Source organism: Cupressus sempervirens, chromosome 8, assembly GCF_028749045.1.
Source record: "Cupressus sempervirens isolate cs-2001-9-10 chromosome 8, ASM2874904v1, whole genome shotgun sequence".
Classification (NCBI taxonomy): domain Eukaryota; kingdom Viridiplantae; phylum Streptophyta; class Pinopsida; order Cupressales; family Cupressaceae; genus Cupressus; species Cupressus sempervirens.
In genome coordinates, this window is record NC_143125.1 from 66,631,269 (window position 1) to 66,648,452 (window position 17,184).

General features: G+C 36.6%; 1 pseudogene; it reads right to left on the bottom strand.

Moving 5' to 3' along the window:
• Positions 1-1,306: 1,306 nt before the first annotated feature.
• On the bottom strand, positions 1,307-2,134 carry LOC149541638 (uncharacterized; annotated as a pseudogene).
• Between the last annotated feature and the right edge of the window lie 15,050 nt (positions 2,135-17,184).

A 17,184-nucleotide genomic window follows, 5' to 3' on the forward strand; every position in this document is an offset into this window, starting at 1 on the left:
ATCTGAGTTATTCTTAGTTTAGTTGATGCTCATGATCTTGAACTTGAGCAGCTGGATGTCAAAACATCATTTCTCCATGGTGATCTGAATGAAGAAATCTGCATGATGTAGACTGAGGGATTTATTAAACATGGTAAAGAACACTTATATTATAGATTGAGGAAGAGCTTGTATGGTCTCAAGAAAGCTCTGAGGAAATGGTACCTCAAGTTTTATTGATTCATGACTAAAAATAACTTCATTTGGTGTGAATTTGATCCATGTGTCTACTTCAAGAAGTTACCTGATGGTTCCTTTATTCTCTTATTGCTCTATGTTGATGACATGCTTGTCATAGGATCATCTATGAAGTTGCTTTTAGAATTGAAAGCAAAGATGTTAGAAAGGTTTTCCATGAAAGACTTAGGGGTAGAAAAATGGATAGTTGGCATGGACATTATTTGTGATAGAAACAAGAGGGAAATAAAGCTTTCTCAAGAACACTATGTTCTCAAGGTACTAGAGATTTTTCGCATGGCAGATGCCAAATCGGTTAGCACACCTCTCACTGATAATTTCAGATTATCTTTAGCCATGTGTTCCAAGACACAAGAAGAAAAATACTACATGAAGAACATGCCATATTCTTTAGCAGTGGGTAATCTTATGTATGCAATGGTTTGCACTCATCCGAATATCGCCCAAGCAATGGGAATTATCAGCAGATTCATGAGCAATCTGGATAAACAACATTGGGAAGTGGTTAAGTGGATCTTAAGATATCTTAAGGGCAATCTTGATTTTGTATTGTTTTTTGATGGCAAAGACACTTCACTTAGAGGTTATACTAATTTGGATATGTCTAAAAATTTAGACAATAAAAAATCTACTACTAGTTATGTTTTTACCTTTGCTGGAGTAGCGATCAATTGGGCATCAAAGTTGCAACAAGTGATCTCACTTTCTAATACTAAGGTTAAATACATTGCTCTCACTGAAGGAGGAAAAGAGTTGATTTCGTTGCAACTTCTATTTGGTGATTTTGATTGTCCTCAACAAGGATCAACCTTGTATTGTGATAGCAAAAGTTCCATTGACTTAGCCAAAAATGCAATGTTTCATAGCAGGACTAAGCATATTGAGGTATGGTATCATTTCATTCAAAGTAAACTTGACAAGGGGAAAATTCAAGTCTTGAAGATTAATACCAAGGAGAATCCAACTAATGCACTTACAAAGGTTGTTCCATGAGAGAAGTTCGAGTTCTGCCAAGCTTCTCTCAACATTGTAAAGAAATAATAGTAGGGGACCCATGTGGGGACCAATCTCAACATGTAGCAATGATAAAGCTCGGACATATTGAGTATTCAATGCCTTGTATGCTTTGCAATCTTGGACATGTCCCAATGAAGATTCTCTTCAACACTTTCAATTATTTATAAAAAAATTTTCTCTCTAGTTGGTCACATCATTCAATCCAAATTCTCTTCAATCCTTTCAATTCTTCAATAGTTTTGATATTCTTTAGCTCTAGACAACTTGAAATCTAGATCCTCTTCAAATCCTTTAGTCTTTCAATAGCTGATATATCTTGCAACTCCCAACACTTATTAATATAGATCCTATTGAGATGGTTGAAACACCAAAAACTAGACAACTCACTCAAAGAATCACACCATTTAGGGCAACGCATTTCAAGCTACAATAAATCATTGCACAATAATTTTCTCAACTCTATACATCTTAACAATACTAGACATTCTAGTGTGGTTACCCCTATTAAATCCACTTCAATTTCATTATTTATGTCACATAGCTTGATAGATTTAAGGTCAAGACACAACTATCCACTTATTGAGACCTTACGTACATTGAGTCTAGTAGATAGGGTTATGGCTTCAAGGCTTCTCATAGGGAATAAATCATCTTCACTTGTCTCTCCCCCGTTACTCAAAGTGAATTCCCCTACTAGCTCATCATCACTTGTCTCTCTGTTATTACTCAAACTGTAATCCCCTTTCAACGTTAAAATTTTCAATTTGGTGAGTTTTCTTATAGATCTTAGCAAGCAATTCCACTCAAAAATTTGAATTCCATAGTCATATTGCAAGTAAAAAACTTCAAAATGTTTTAACATTCTAATTGCCCTCACCATATTATTTAAAGTCCCTTCGAACCTAGATTCTGGGAAAGTATAATACAACTCTTTTAGCATGAGTAAAATTTGAAATATACAATTCTCTTGATTCGGACTATTGCTTTTGAATGGTAAAAAGTCTAAGGAGAATGAACTATTAATAGATACAACTAAAAGGAAATTATTTATCACAAAAATATATATACCTAGTCATCCTTTTGCTACAAGCTTGTAGGTGATACTCCTTCAAGTCTTTAAGACTATAAATTTTGTAGAGAAATTCACTTAGGAATATCCTTCTTACTGTAATCATGGGGAACTTTGAGTTGAAGCCATTGCAAATTTTGTAGAGAATCCACTCAGCAGTATTGTTATTACTACAATCATGTGGACGTTTAAGTTGAAGCCATTGTAAATCAGTCATTTTCTTTGAAATCTGTAGAAGATATGCTAGTTGAGGAGAATAATCACTAAAGTATCTAAAATTCTTTCCTTCAGCTACCATAGTAATGCTTTGTATTTCAGTTTGCATTTAAATTTCTATGGAGTTAGAAAATTTTTAAATTATTAGTCAAGGGTAAATAATCATTAAAATATTTGAATTTCTTTCCTTTGGCTACTATACTAATGCTTTACATTTTAGTCTACGTTTAAATTTCTTTGGAATTAGTAAAAATGTTAATTATAAGTCAAGGGTAAATGTAAAAGAAGCAAAGCTGTGTAAAATTGCTTCCTACACTAATCTTTGAAAGGATGATTATGCAAATTCAACTAACTATTGTAGAGATCTCAAGAAATGCATAATAACCTAATCAAAACAAAAATGAACTCATAACATAATGATTACCATGGGGAAACCCTTCTAGAGAAAAACCTCACCCTCCAAAACCAACACAATGTATTCTCAAATTTAAAAGATTATAATACACTTGCAATGGAAGTTCTTATAGGAGCACATCACCACCACTTGAACTTGAACTCTAACTCAGAGAGACTCCTTCTAGCACCAATCTTGCAAACTAAACTTGGTGATTCAAACACCTCTCCAAGTGCTCCTTTTATAGTGATTTTTCACTTGGAAACCATTTGTTGTTTTACAAAACCATGGGTGAAACAGCCATGCCACATGTTACCCACTTGTAATTTGTAACTCCAAGAATACCATTTTCGTCCATAATTTTGTCCTCTAGTTTAGACCTCCATAAAAGTGATATAATGAGTTGTTTACACTCTAAAAATAGCCCTTCTACATTGTTCTAGAGACTAGACACATTTTCAACAACTCATACACCTTTTTCCAAATCATAAACATGTGGAAAACTACCACAAACAATTTCTAGAGTTTTCCAGAAAAAGCTTGCAAGGTTTAGACACAATTCTCAACATTCTTCGACTTGTCAAACACCTTGCAAGATTTAGGGTATCCAAAGTGTCATGGACTTCATTGCTAGGGGCCAAGAGGCCCATAGACTCTAAACACCATCTGAACTTCTCTATGTTCACAGGCTTAGTTAATGCATCAGCAAAATTCACCAAATTTTTCACCTTTTCTAGCTTCACCTTGCCATCCTCAACCATATCTCTCACAAAATGATTTTGTACATCAATGTGCTTGGTCCTGGCATGAAATGTCGAGTTCTTCCCTAGGTAGATTGGACTCTAACTGTCACTATAAATTGTCACTGTACCCTGTTTGAATTCTATATTTGAACACTATCTCTTTAGCTAGATAGCTTCCTTGCAGGCATGAGTAGCTACCATAGACTTTACCTCTATTGTGGACAAAGCAACCAAAACTTGTCACTTTCTCATCCAATTGATTGCATGACCGAATAATTTAAACACATATGCACTGGTGGATCTTCTACTATCAACATCACGAGCCCATTTTGAATCCACATAGCCTTGAATATCTAGGGAATGCTCAATTCCTATTCCATGGAAAAATATAGAGTGCTTTTAGGTACCCCACAAGTATGTGAAAACTCTTTTTACTACATCCTAATGTGCTCTTCCTAGGTTAGACATGTAACAAGAAAGTACTCCCATTTCTTGGGCAATGTCTGGTCTTGTACAGACCATAGCATACATCAAACTTCCAACATTCTGATATGGCACTTGACTCATCTCTTCCATCTCCAATGGGGATGAAGGAAACTGTAAGCTAGAAATATTTGTTCTCATAGTAACAAGAACACTTAATGGTCTAAAATCCTTCATATTGAATCTTCTTAGAATAGTACCAACATATTTACTTTGTCCTAGCCAAAGATTTCTATTTTTCCTATCTCGTATAATTTCCATTCCCAGAATGTGCCTAGCTGTACCAAGAGCTTTCATTTCAAACTTTATCAAGAGCTGAGATTTTAACTCTACAATCAAACCTTTTCCTTTTCCAATAAATAACATGTCATCGACATACAAGAAATAACTAGGAAACCATCACCATCAGATTTGAAATATACATAGTGATCAAATTTAGATTGCACAAATCCCAAACTCAACACATTTGTATCAAACTTCTAGTACCGCATTCTAGGACTTTGTTTTAGACCATACAGAGATTTCTTCAATTTACAAACCAAATGACTTTTACCTTTCATTGCAAATCTTTGGCTATGTCATATAAATTTCTTCCTCCAAATCTCAATGATGGAAATCTATCTTCACATCCATTTTCTCAACTTCTAGATCATAAGCTATTGCAATAGAAAGTAAAAATTGAATGGATGTCATTTTTGCTACACGAGAAAAAAATTTCACCATATTTAATTCCTACAAATTGGGAGTAACCTTTTGAAACTAATCATATTTTATACTTCTCAATGCTTTCATCTGAACCCATATTCCTTTTAAACACACATTTATGAGCAACAAGTTTACATCCTTTAGGAAATGGTACAAGGTCCCATGGCTCATTCCTCTTAAGAGCTGCCATCTCTTCTTCCATGGCTATTTTCTAGTACTTTGAATCACTCATACCAAGAGCCTCTTCTATAGATTTCTATTCATCAATGTTAGCAGTCAAAGAAAATATACACCTCCAATCATCAAGAGAATATGCATACCTTTCTAGTGCTTTCCTCTGTCTACTAGACCTTCAAATAAGATCTACTTCAGGTTCAGGTTCATGCTCAAGTTCTCCCTCTTCCTCTAATGATTCAAAACTCATAGATCTCTCTTCAACAACTTGTCTTTCTAAGGGCCTTGATTAAACTTTCTTAGGTGTACTAGGAAGCTGAATCACATCTTTCTTTTCTTCTATCCATTCCGGCTACATTATAACAAAAGAAGGCTTAGTTTCTCTAAATATAACACTTCTGGAATAGAACACCTTTTGTGTAACAGGATCCCAAAGCTTGTATCTTTTCACATCATTACCATATTTGATGAAGATACATTTGATAGCTTATTGTCCATTTTTTTTGGCTTCTCTTTTGCCACATGAGCATATGCCTCACAACAAAAAACTCTCAGATGTCTAAGTGAAGGCTTGTGGCCCGACCATGCTTCCATTAGTGTCTTATCAACAAGAGCTAATGTAGGAGACCTATTTATCAAGTAGTAGGCAGTGGCTACAACTTCATGTTGTGGTTCCACAATGCATGCTCCATTCCCTAGTAGGAATGGGGACCCCCTACTATGTTATTTTGTATATAAGGTTCCTAATTCAAGATCCAAAAAGATTAAAGGGGTCTTACCTAGTCCCTAGAATCGCGTCCAGTGTCCATGCTAAGGAGTCAAATTTTTGAAAGGACATGTCTTTTTGAAAAATAGAAAAATTTAAAAATTCATAAATTTAAAAAATAAAAAAAAATAAAAAATGTGCACCTGATCTAGTGTGTAGTAGCGTGTTACCCTTTGGTGATGCCTAGGGTCACACCAGTGCACCACCGAAGGTGGGTGGGGGTTATATAAACCTCCCCACCCCCTTTGTCTCCATCATTATTTTATTTTCTCTATGTTTCCATAGCTTCTAAACACCACAATTTTGCAGCTTCTAAAGTCTGTGTTTCTGCACCACTAAGGTGCACAAGAAAACTTTAAAATAGGGGACCAACTTTAAAATGAAAAAAACTAAAACCACAACAAAGAACACCAAAAAAGGGGAGGTGTGAAATTGTGCACCTGATTTTTTGCACACCTATGCACCCCCTCCCTTTGCATTAAAAAAAAAGAACTTAGCTTGATGCGCTACTATGCTCCTCGAAAACACAAAACAAAAATGAAAAATAGGGTGAACAATTGTGCACTTTATTTGGTGCACACCTGCACACCCCACCTCTGCATACTAAATTCAAAACCTAAGGTTGTGCATAGTTGTGTGCCCAATTTAGTACACTACTGCACAACTCCCACATGCAAACAAAATAATAAAAGGTAAGCAGTTGTGCACTTGATTTGGTGTGCTCCTGCACACCCCTAAGAGACATTAAGAAACACCTTTTTAAAAAAAAAAATTCTTTGATAAATAACAACGTGTCTAGGTATTTTTCTTGCATTTAACCTTGTCATTTTGTTTTTGGAACTAATGGACGACTTCATTTTGTCATGCAAATATAATGGCATCCTCATCTAGCGAGAAAATCACACCTAAGCCCATGGTTTTCAAGTTCCAAGGGATCCCTTCGAAGTTGAGATTCTAGGATGATTATGCAGAGATTAAAGATATAGGCTTGGGACACACTAACCAGTGAGACTTCTTAAGAATTTGCAACAAGCCCAAGAAGAGATCAGCTTTCATTTCTACTTTAATCTAATCAAGGCTGGTGAATGCAGCTTCGCAACCAACATCAGTATAGTCAATTGAGCTCATTATGACACTGACACAACACTTTGTTCCTGAGGAAAGTGTGGTGAAGAGCATGATAGGGGAATTTGTGCTTGAACTTTGACTCGACAACATTGAGAGGGTCCTCCATCTCCCTAGGGTAGATCAATTCATCAGACTCTCTTATGTGGCAACTGAAAGGTGGTATAGGGAACAAATAAAGGAGGCAACAAATATCATGCAATTTTCCTATCTCATTGAGAAGATGCCTCTAGGTACAATAACAAGAAGTGTGGACATGACAAGGGGGTACATCAAGGAAGATATTGGCTACTCTACTATTCTTTTGAGTAGGGTCATGGGTCTACCCTTAGTTGGACAATTGAATGTTTTCACGGTAAATTTTATTGAAACTATCAAGATGAAAAAGATGCCACTTGACTGGGCCACCACATTAAGTGAGAACTTGTGTGAACAATTGGGGGTAGTCAAGGAAAAGAAGAAGTTCTATATGACTTCATACATTGTATATCTACCAGTGGGAAGGGCCACAAATTATCTTGGATTGTACAAGAGGGGCAACATGCAAGATCCCAATGCTTGGCCATGCATTGTCTACCATTGACTGGTGAGGAAGAAGTTCTCAGGACAAAGAAAAGAGCACAGGATAGTGAATGATGCATTCATATTCGCAATCATCTAATTCATAGAGGGAGACTATGTGAAGAGGTTATTAGATGATGCAAAAACACTAAAATAATAGCTCTTAGGACCTACTACATCCAGTTCAAAACATTCATGTATCTCAGGGTAGTTGGTGTCATTGTCAACTTGAAAAAGCTCCCTAGATATCCTTGTGATAGACTAGTTTTTTTCAAAATTGCACGTCAGATTGAATCTGCAGATGACAGGGTTAGGAGGCAATGAAGACCATGATGGACATGGCCCCTGGTAATAGGACCATACAAGGTTAAGTGGAAGCAAGATATTCCATTTTTCGAATGGGAGTGGGAAAATTATCCACTTGAGGGGTACAACTCTCTGAGGCCATATTTTGATAACATTAGCAAAGTTGAGAGTTTGGCTGGTAGAGAATTCCACCATGAAGAGGCCATTGAGGACCATTGGATGAATGCAACAAATGATTACGATGTTTGTAATATGAACTATTGTAGGATGACTTTGTATTTGGCAGAAAGGCTCTTAAAATAAGCATTCCTAAGGATATACTACAACAAGATTCTAGGGAGCTATTGGACCCCCTGTTCAACTCAAAAAATTTTGGAGAGAGACCCATAATGAACGTCAAGGTTGATAGGTAGTAAGGTGATGACATAAATCATTGGGTGAGGCATGTCATTAGGATGAAAAAGGATTGGATTAAGAAACCCTTTCAACTTGATCCAATACTTGATACTGTGATATTTCATGCACAAGCCCACCCAGAGAAAGGTAGAGGAAAGAAAGTTACAATTCCTACCTTTGCAGCCTAGTCTCCCATTAGCCCAGAAATAGTATACCAACTTGACCACCTAGTTGGATACTATCACCCTCTAGAGAGGAAAGGAAAGGGAAAAAGAAAGAGGAGTTCTCCTCAATGGGCCAAAATAGAAGAGGGTGAAGTGCAAGCACCTCCTTAGTAGTAGGAAATAGATGTATAAGGGTCATAGGATATTATAGTTGCTCAAGACTAGCTTGACCCTCAATTGCCTCCCTTTGTGCACAACCAGTGTAAAGAGGGTGAAATTCAATAGTTTTTTTTTCCTCCTCCACAAGCAAGACCATCATTTCATTCTACCCCCATTAAACATAAAAGGATTAAGCTCTACATGAAGAAGAGGCAAAGGGTGACTAAAAGAATGGTTCCTTGCACATCTATCCCCGAAACTATTCCTGAGGGAGAAGAAGAGGCAAAAGAAGAAGATGAAGAGGAACATATGCCTTTATAGGGAAGAACAAGGCTAGCTGGAGCAGCAGAACATCAAAGGAGAAGAAGTTCCATAGTAACACCACCATCCACCCTAGAGGAAGACTTGGAAGTCTCTTCTTCAGAAGATGGGTACAACAATGGTTGGATGAGCAGAGTGAAGAGGGCAATGACATATTCAAAATGTCAAATTTTGATTTTATGCCTATGGGGACATAATTTGTTGGGGATAAGATTAGGGATACCCCTATAGGTGAACCTCAACAAGAAGATTGGACGTAGATGCCGCTAGAGTCAAAGGGTCCTGATCTTACTCCCCCATCTCCACCATAAGTCACGGTGGTAGATCAAGGCTTGGTTACACCTTCACCTCCAAATTTTGAAGAAGAATAGGTTCACAAGGAACCTTCAGAAGAGGAGGAACCACAAAAAATGGCAACAATGAAGTTTCAAAGGAGGGATAATTGGTAAAATATTCTCAACCAGCCTCCAAGATAATGAGGTATAGACTATAGGGTCTACATAGACAGATGCTACAGAAGAAGATCCCTCACAAAGGGAAAGAAGTTTGAAGAGGAGTGATAAGAGAAAGGAGGTAGCCAAACATACTCCTTTGTCCTCGAGAGATATTATTCAGCTACACAAGTTGCAAGGTGGTTAAGGAAGGAAATAATGAGGAACATGAAACCATACTTCTGTGCTAATGAGGAGGATATTTCGAGTTGGCTGAGATCCTAAATAGACCTAAGTCTCCATCACATGAACCGAGATCATTGGCATGTGTCAACAATACCTAAGATTGGGATTTTTTTTCTCAAGTGGCCATCCCTCCTAATGATACAGATACAGAAAGCCTCGGTCTACAAGATTATCAAATCAAAGAAGTCATGCTTGGGAAGCCCACAAGGGATACAATTGATGGTAACCATGGGGATCAAAGAATTTTTTAGGAATATGGAACAGGAAGAGGTCAAAATCTAAACACTTCAAAGGAAAATGAAATCCTAAGAGGATATCTAGTTGAAGTTGTTGGTCCTCTAGACCTTGAGCACCTCAAGGAGGCCTTAAACAGTATACTCAAAGAAAGGGGGAGCTATGCATTTAGACCCATTTTTGAAAGCCTATCAATAGTGGTAGGAAAGTTTTGAAGAGAAGGGAATCTTGATCATCTAGGGGAACTTGAAGTTACTGTACACTACATAGGAGAATGTGAATAAAATGGTTGTGATTTTGAAGTAGGATTTCAACATATTGGATGAACTAAGGGCTTGGAGTAAGGATTTACAATTCTTGCAAGCCATAAAGGGGAAAAGGTATAGGATTTTGGTAGATGTGTATATAGCGGAAGAGTTATATTTGATTGATGATTGGATAGAGAAAATTGTAGATAATAATGAAGTAATGTAAACATTACATGCAAAGATCTATAGGCTCAAGGACCAAGAACGAGAGTGAATTTTGGAAGTGGAGAGGCATTATAGTGATGCATGCTTAGAGATTTTTGAGAATAAGGAATGGGATAAGTTATTGCCTATAGAAGTAGTAGTGAAGAATTTTAAGAAGATTTTTGAGGAAGCTTCCAATGATAAGGGCATTCGATAGGCTTTCAGAACAAAAGAAGCCTTATTAGAATTAGATACCAAACTCAGTGATTTTGCTAAGATTGAATTGAGGTAGACAACTATAGATAGAAGGTCAAAGATAAATATGAGGCTCTGGATTTACTAGATGTGACTCAAATTACCGAGATTATAGAGAAACTCAAGTGCAAACATCTAGATCTAACTTTGGGATGAAGGGGAACAAAACCTAGAAGCCAAAATTTCAATTTTGACACACCATAAAATTTTGAGATTTTGGGCCCTATTGAAGTGTGTAGGTTTACAGATGCACATGTCCATAGCTCCATAGATGTGCATTTCTAGAAGTTCCACTGATGGTTAACTGCCAGTTCTAAAGATAGAGCTTTCTATGCATGGGAAACATATTTCAACAGCAATGTAACTTTGACAAATGACCAATGAAAGATCAACATCCAATTTTGGCACTTCCAAATAGTTCCACTTTGACTGAACACTTTCTTATTCTTTCTCCTATTGGCGCTAAAAATTGCATGGTCAATTTTTAGCACTACTGAAGAGATTAAGCCCTATAAATGCCTTTTGATGAGATTGTACCCCGCTGTACCCTTGAGGCCCGTAAAGTGTTTAATGTTTCTAACACCCTGTATTCAACGTGTCTAAGTGTTCCATGGTGATAAACTGATATTCTGAGCCATTTTGTGAAATCTTGTTTTGAGCATTTTACAAATTTGCATTTTACAAATTTGCATTTTACACCAAGTGTCAAACAGCGATAGGAGGTTGTGTTTGCAACTAAATATCTTCTACCCAGAAATGTTTCAAGACTCGTCGCTTTGGGAGTGTTTAATGTCAATACCTAAGAATCTATGTTTCAGATTTCAAGTTGTTTTGAGTTCGTTTGAATAGGTTTTGAATCCCTCAAAGTTGGTCAGTTACTGTTTTCACACATTTGCACTTTGCACCTAATTCTGGGAAGCTCTGTTTGACCTGTTATAACTTTTGACCAGTTGACCAAAATGTTGAAATTCCTTTTGCATTATATTATAAACATCAGAGACTTGTTATGTTTCAATTTTTAGGTCTTGGCGAATACATTTGATCAGTTTTCAAATGCAATTCCAAATGGAATTTCTAAAGTCTTACTAGTGTCAGTAACTGCAGATTGGTTAGAACCCCTGTTCGTGATGTCATATCTCTTGATCTGTGATAGGTGAGATCAAATGGTTTGTTTCCCTATCTTTTATAGAAAAAATACTACAAGTGTGCCAATTTTCAAATCTTGATGAATCCGTTTGCACACTTTCCCAGGGTCATTTCATTTGCAAAATTCTCTTTCTGTCATTGTTCCCAATTTGCAAAGTCCAAGTAGCCAACTTCAAATGCTTGCCAAATTTGACCTGTGATTCCTCACGAGCCAAAATTCTAGAATCATACTGTCCTCATGGAAAAGTACCAGTGTCCCAGTTTCCAGATCCCCAAGTGCCCATATGTCTAGTTTTCGAAGCCATTTCCAAATGCACTTTCCAGTTTTCTAATATGTTTATCTGTAGGTGAATTTGAGAGGGAAAATTTGACAGTCAATATCTTTTGACCTCAAATTCATCATTAGATGAGATTCAAGGGGCTGAAAGTATGTGGAACGAAGTATCAATATGCTAGTTTTCAGAACCTGATCGGTTGTTCGGGTCAGTTTTGAAAGGCAGTCAATAGACCTCCTAACACCAGATTCACAATTGGCAAAAAGTGAAAATTTGAGTTTTAAAATGATAAATCTATAATCAAAATTGATTCCAATTAGTCTGAGAAGGTCAGTAGATTACTTTGCAAGATTTAGTTGTTTAGAAATGAAATTTTTTTAGTCAGACCCACTTTGGGGGCCTGACTAACTACATCTGACTAAAAATAAAGCTAGAGGAATTTATTAAGTAGTAGGCTTGATTAGTAATTAAGTACGTCTGATAGTCGGTTCCAAATTTATCAGTCAAATCCACTATCCACATATGAGTTGTTGTATGCAATGTAAGCTTGGTTGATCGAGTTTATGGATGAACGTACAAACTCTTATCACCCGTGGGCAAGATAATACAATTTTCATCAATTCATGGATCTTTCAAGATATTGCCAAGATGGTCTACCATTCCTTATCCCGATAAACTATCAGATTTGACAAAAGGCAAAGAGAATCATGGTGGATCTCATGAAATAAGTGGATTCTTTGAGAAAATACACATGTAGATGTTGTCTCATTGAGTAGAATGTTGTAGATGCATGTCAACTACATAATGTGGAAATATTTGCCAAGTATTGGAATTCTTTATTAAACTGATAGTAGCACGGGTGTCCATGCCATCAAAGGAGCATCCATGGCTACAAAGAACACAGTAGCCCACACATGAAGTGTCATGAGAAAGGAATCATTTTGTTTTAGAACATGAAAGAAATCACACTTAATCATTAAAAGCCACAACATTTGGAAAGTGCCAAGTTAGCGAAAGGCAGTGAAATTTAAGGCACATATGAGCTCCTATCACCTTGATCACAAGGAGTGTTTTAAGGGGTGGAAGATATAAAAAGAGGAATCTAGATTATCAGCAATGAAAATGAATTAAAAGAGTTTATTGACTTGGAGCCTTGTTATGACCATTTCATAGTGCAGACAACTAATGGATGGAGCTTAGTTTTCTAGCAAGGCAGTCAAATAGGAAGGTGTAGATAATGTGAGAAAGAGCAGCGAAAATGGATAAGAGGTCCTCTGATGCCTGTACTGTTGGTTTGGTGAAAGTAGGACTAGGCTCTGGCCATGGTGCTAGGTGTACCAAGTTGAAAGCATGGAAGCAGCCGTTAAAGGGTAGTCAACAACAAGCAGAGACAACCAATACAAAAAGAAAAGGAGCCTGCGCAAGATAAGACCATGCGCATCAAAAAATAGGGAAGCTTATCAATGGAGGGCAACAGAGAATATAGGAGTCCACGTTTTAAAAAGGAGATACCAAATCAAAACTCACGCCTTTGGAGCTTGCATGAAGGCCATTTGATTGAATAAAAAATGCCATGTTTTAAATTGAAGACAAGACACCCCATTCAAGAGCTTGTAGAGAGTGCCAAGTGCTTGAAGTGGAACATAGAGAGTAAAGGAATTCTGTCGCAGTCTCCACAAACATCATAAATTTATAGAAGCTGATTGATTACACAAGTTTTGAAGAGTCTAGTCATACCGAATTGAATAGTTAAGGGCTGCAAATATTTTTCCATCATTTGATTGCCAATTGCTACTCAGAATTGCATGTGTGGTACCTAGACATCAGAGTTTGTAGGTCTAATTTTATAACAAAAGTCGTTCTGAGTCAACAACCTTTTGAAAGTAGCTATAAGCAATCCACGCCAAAAAGAAGAACACATGTTTAAAAAATGCAGAATGGGGAGGGCTGCTTGTAGAAGATGAATCCACTGTAGCAATGCATCATAAAAGAACTCCCATCACACGCAAGTCAAAGCTAAAATCACCACATGCTTAGTAAGGCTGTCGATTTCCAAGCCCACACTCAACGCATAAAAAGAGGATGGCGTAATCAAACAAAGCATCAGTAAGAAGTAGCAGCAATGAGGGAGCAATGTGCAAATTTGAAAAAGAAAATGGTTAGCTATTAATCCCATATTCATCCTGTTTTATTCTTTTCAAGTCTTTAAATACTTGCCAACTCAAAGGAGATTATGTCTTCAAAGATGGGCGCTTTTCATGCGTCCAATCCTTGTGGCCGGGTCCATTGGTGGTCAATAGAAATATGAAGACAGCTGGCAATCAGTAGGAATAAATTTATACAAACTAATAAACGCATTGATGTGGATCCAAACTAAGGAGATCCCAATACATGGCTTAATCCAATGAACGACGCTTCTTCGCAATATGAAGTTGCAAGGTAGATAAAGAATGCGAGAATGTGCCTAGGCGCCACATGGCAGTGGGCCCAGGTCGTAGTTGAACAGTGGCAGATCAAGATGGGATGGTCAGATGCTGCCACGTGCCCAGATCGACGAATTGCACAAAACCGTAATATTAAGTTGCTTGCAAGTTAAATAATGCGGATTGCGAAAATGTGAGACGTGGTGAGGCGGGTCCCATGTTTGATGATGAGGCATCTGATGAACAAGAGGTAGCCAATTAATGAGCACCACATGGCATCAGTCAGCAGAGGTTGACCCTGAATTTGAAGGGGTGAGGAAAAGATAAAAAGTTTTAAATGTCATTTTAATATTTTTCTCAAAAATGGATGCACATTCAAAAATTATGTTAAATCAAAAAGGGGATTCATTCTAATGTTCAGATATTAGATTTTTTTAAATTTTTGAATTTTAAAATTCAAAGTGCAGACCTGAACAATTATAGCAGAGGGGCATTGTTCAAAATAAGATTCAGGGCGTTTCCTGAAGGTTAGGTAGGCGATATTATATATCGCTGAAATCGGGAGAAGATGAACTTTTCAATTTTGTAGCCAATTTTCACATAGAACATAGTTTGTTCCTGCTACAAGGGGTTTTCTATCAAATGTTGGTTGGCGTGTTTTATGAGGTTTTTTGAATCACTAGTTGCAGGATTCGGTGAAAAGATGCCTAAAATTCATTTAGTAACTTTTGTATTTGATTATTTTGTGTCTTCATGGTGTTTTGGCTAAAATTTGATCAGATAGTATGTGTTTGGATTTAGTTATCAGGTTTCATCGTTTAGCTAAGATATTTGGAAGTCATTTAGAGTGTAATGCTGAAACAATTTTAGATCAGATGGGATGAAAGAAGAAAGAGGTTACTCAGTTGCACAAGATTGAATTTCAAATGAACAGTTGTCCTCTTTAGAATAGATCCAGGAATTCTTTCTTGTCTATATCTTTCTTTCTTTGGTACATTGCAAGGGTTCCAGTTCCTTGGAAGAAATCTACTCATGACTGTGATACCAGATTTTGGATCTAGTTTTTGATGCATTCCCATGACTATGACCATAATTTCAGCAATATTCTTCTTGTATGAACAATAGTAGGAAGATAAATATAGATAGTTCAGATCTATTAGGTGATTTCATGTCTTTCATTTCATGCATATGACTCTATAATTTCAAGGAAGTAATGCAAAGAGTAGCATATGATTAAGTTTTAGTTCAATCTTGTCTCCATTCTCATTGAGTTTCAATGTTTTATGATCTCTGAACAAAGAGCTTAGGTCATAGTTGCAGTCCCCTAAGACTGTATGTTGTTTCATTGTTGCTGATAACTCAAGGAATTGTGTAAATGCTTCATAGAAATCAACAGGGTTGTAGATTTATTGAGGAGGATATCAGGTAAGAATGAGTTTTAAACTGAACATAGATGTCTATTTACAAGTTAAATAGATAGATCTATATCTGAAGATACACATATGTCTCAGATATTTATATGTATGTTTGTGATCCATGAATTTTCCCAATGGACTAGGCACTGATCAGCTATAGGGTCACTTACTTTTTGCTATTATATATTTGAGGGTTTGTTGAAATCAACATTATCAATCAAATGATCTTTACATTTTATGTTGAAGGACCTAAATGTGTAACCCTCACTCAGCTTGTGAATGTCATAAATCTGCATTTAGCTACTATAGGTCCATGTCATGTCATGAGTTATTAGGAGATATAAGAGGTTTTCATCTGCTATTGTAATTTTTGATTATGTTCATTGCACTAGTCACATAGTCAGATCTAAAGAGGTTCACCCACTTAGGTTTTGCAGAGCCTAAAGTGTAGAAGGAGTACAACCTTATAGTTGGCCCAAGTTCTTGGTGAAGTGTGTCAGTTATTGGAGATAGTTGCCGATAGATGCATTTTTTCCTTGCATACTTGTTTGTTCAGATTTTGTTAAATTGGGAGCCAAAAAAATGGTGAATAAATTGGGGAGATAAGATGGCAATCCATTTTGTTGAAAGGACAAGAGTCTCTGGTGTTCATTGAAAATTTTAGTCCTATTTTCAGTTGGGTTTTGCCCATCCGAGTCACCAACAAAATGGTGACTCTACTGGGGAGTCATGAAGAAATTCATTGATAAAAGGACAAAGATCTCTGGTGTAATATATTTCAGTCCAAAAATTTGCATACTCAGTTTTGTATGCAAGGTTTCATGTTTCCCAGTCAAGAATGTGTTCTTTCACTTTGTTAAGGGTGTGATGTTCCAAGGTTGTGTGTGAGTTTTCAAATACCTGTTATAAATTCTAGACCAGCTTGTTGTCTTATTCAAGCTAGAAAAATCTTTTCTCATTTAATGAGTGCCGACTCTAAAGTATATCTTTGCACCAGTGTAACTTTTTGAAGTGAAGGGTATTATGAAAAGTGCAACAGTTGGAATGCAGATTTGAAAAAGTTATCTCAGGCCCTTGGCAGTGGTTGAAATAAAAGGGTGATGTTGTGCAAGGGTTACTAAATCAAGCATGATTTGAATCTATTGTTCTTTATAGCATTGAAGAAGTTTTCAAGCATCACGGTTAAGGTATTTTCCTCTTTCTTGAATTTCTTTTTCAAGAAAGTAAGTTATATGAAAGTTTTCTCCATCAAGTGATTTTAAGCACTACGTAGGAGAAATGTTTTATGTATCTCAACATATTCTATGAAAGATTGTTTCAGAAAGTGTATTTACATCTTGGAATATGTTTCAAGATTTGAGTTGGTAGATAAATTTTTTAGATCTACTGCAAGTTTTAAATCTAGAAAGATATTTGGTGAAGTTGTTAGTTTGCAAGAGATAGCAAATTTCTATTCACCTAGTATGCAGTC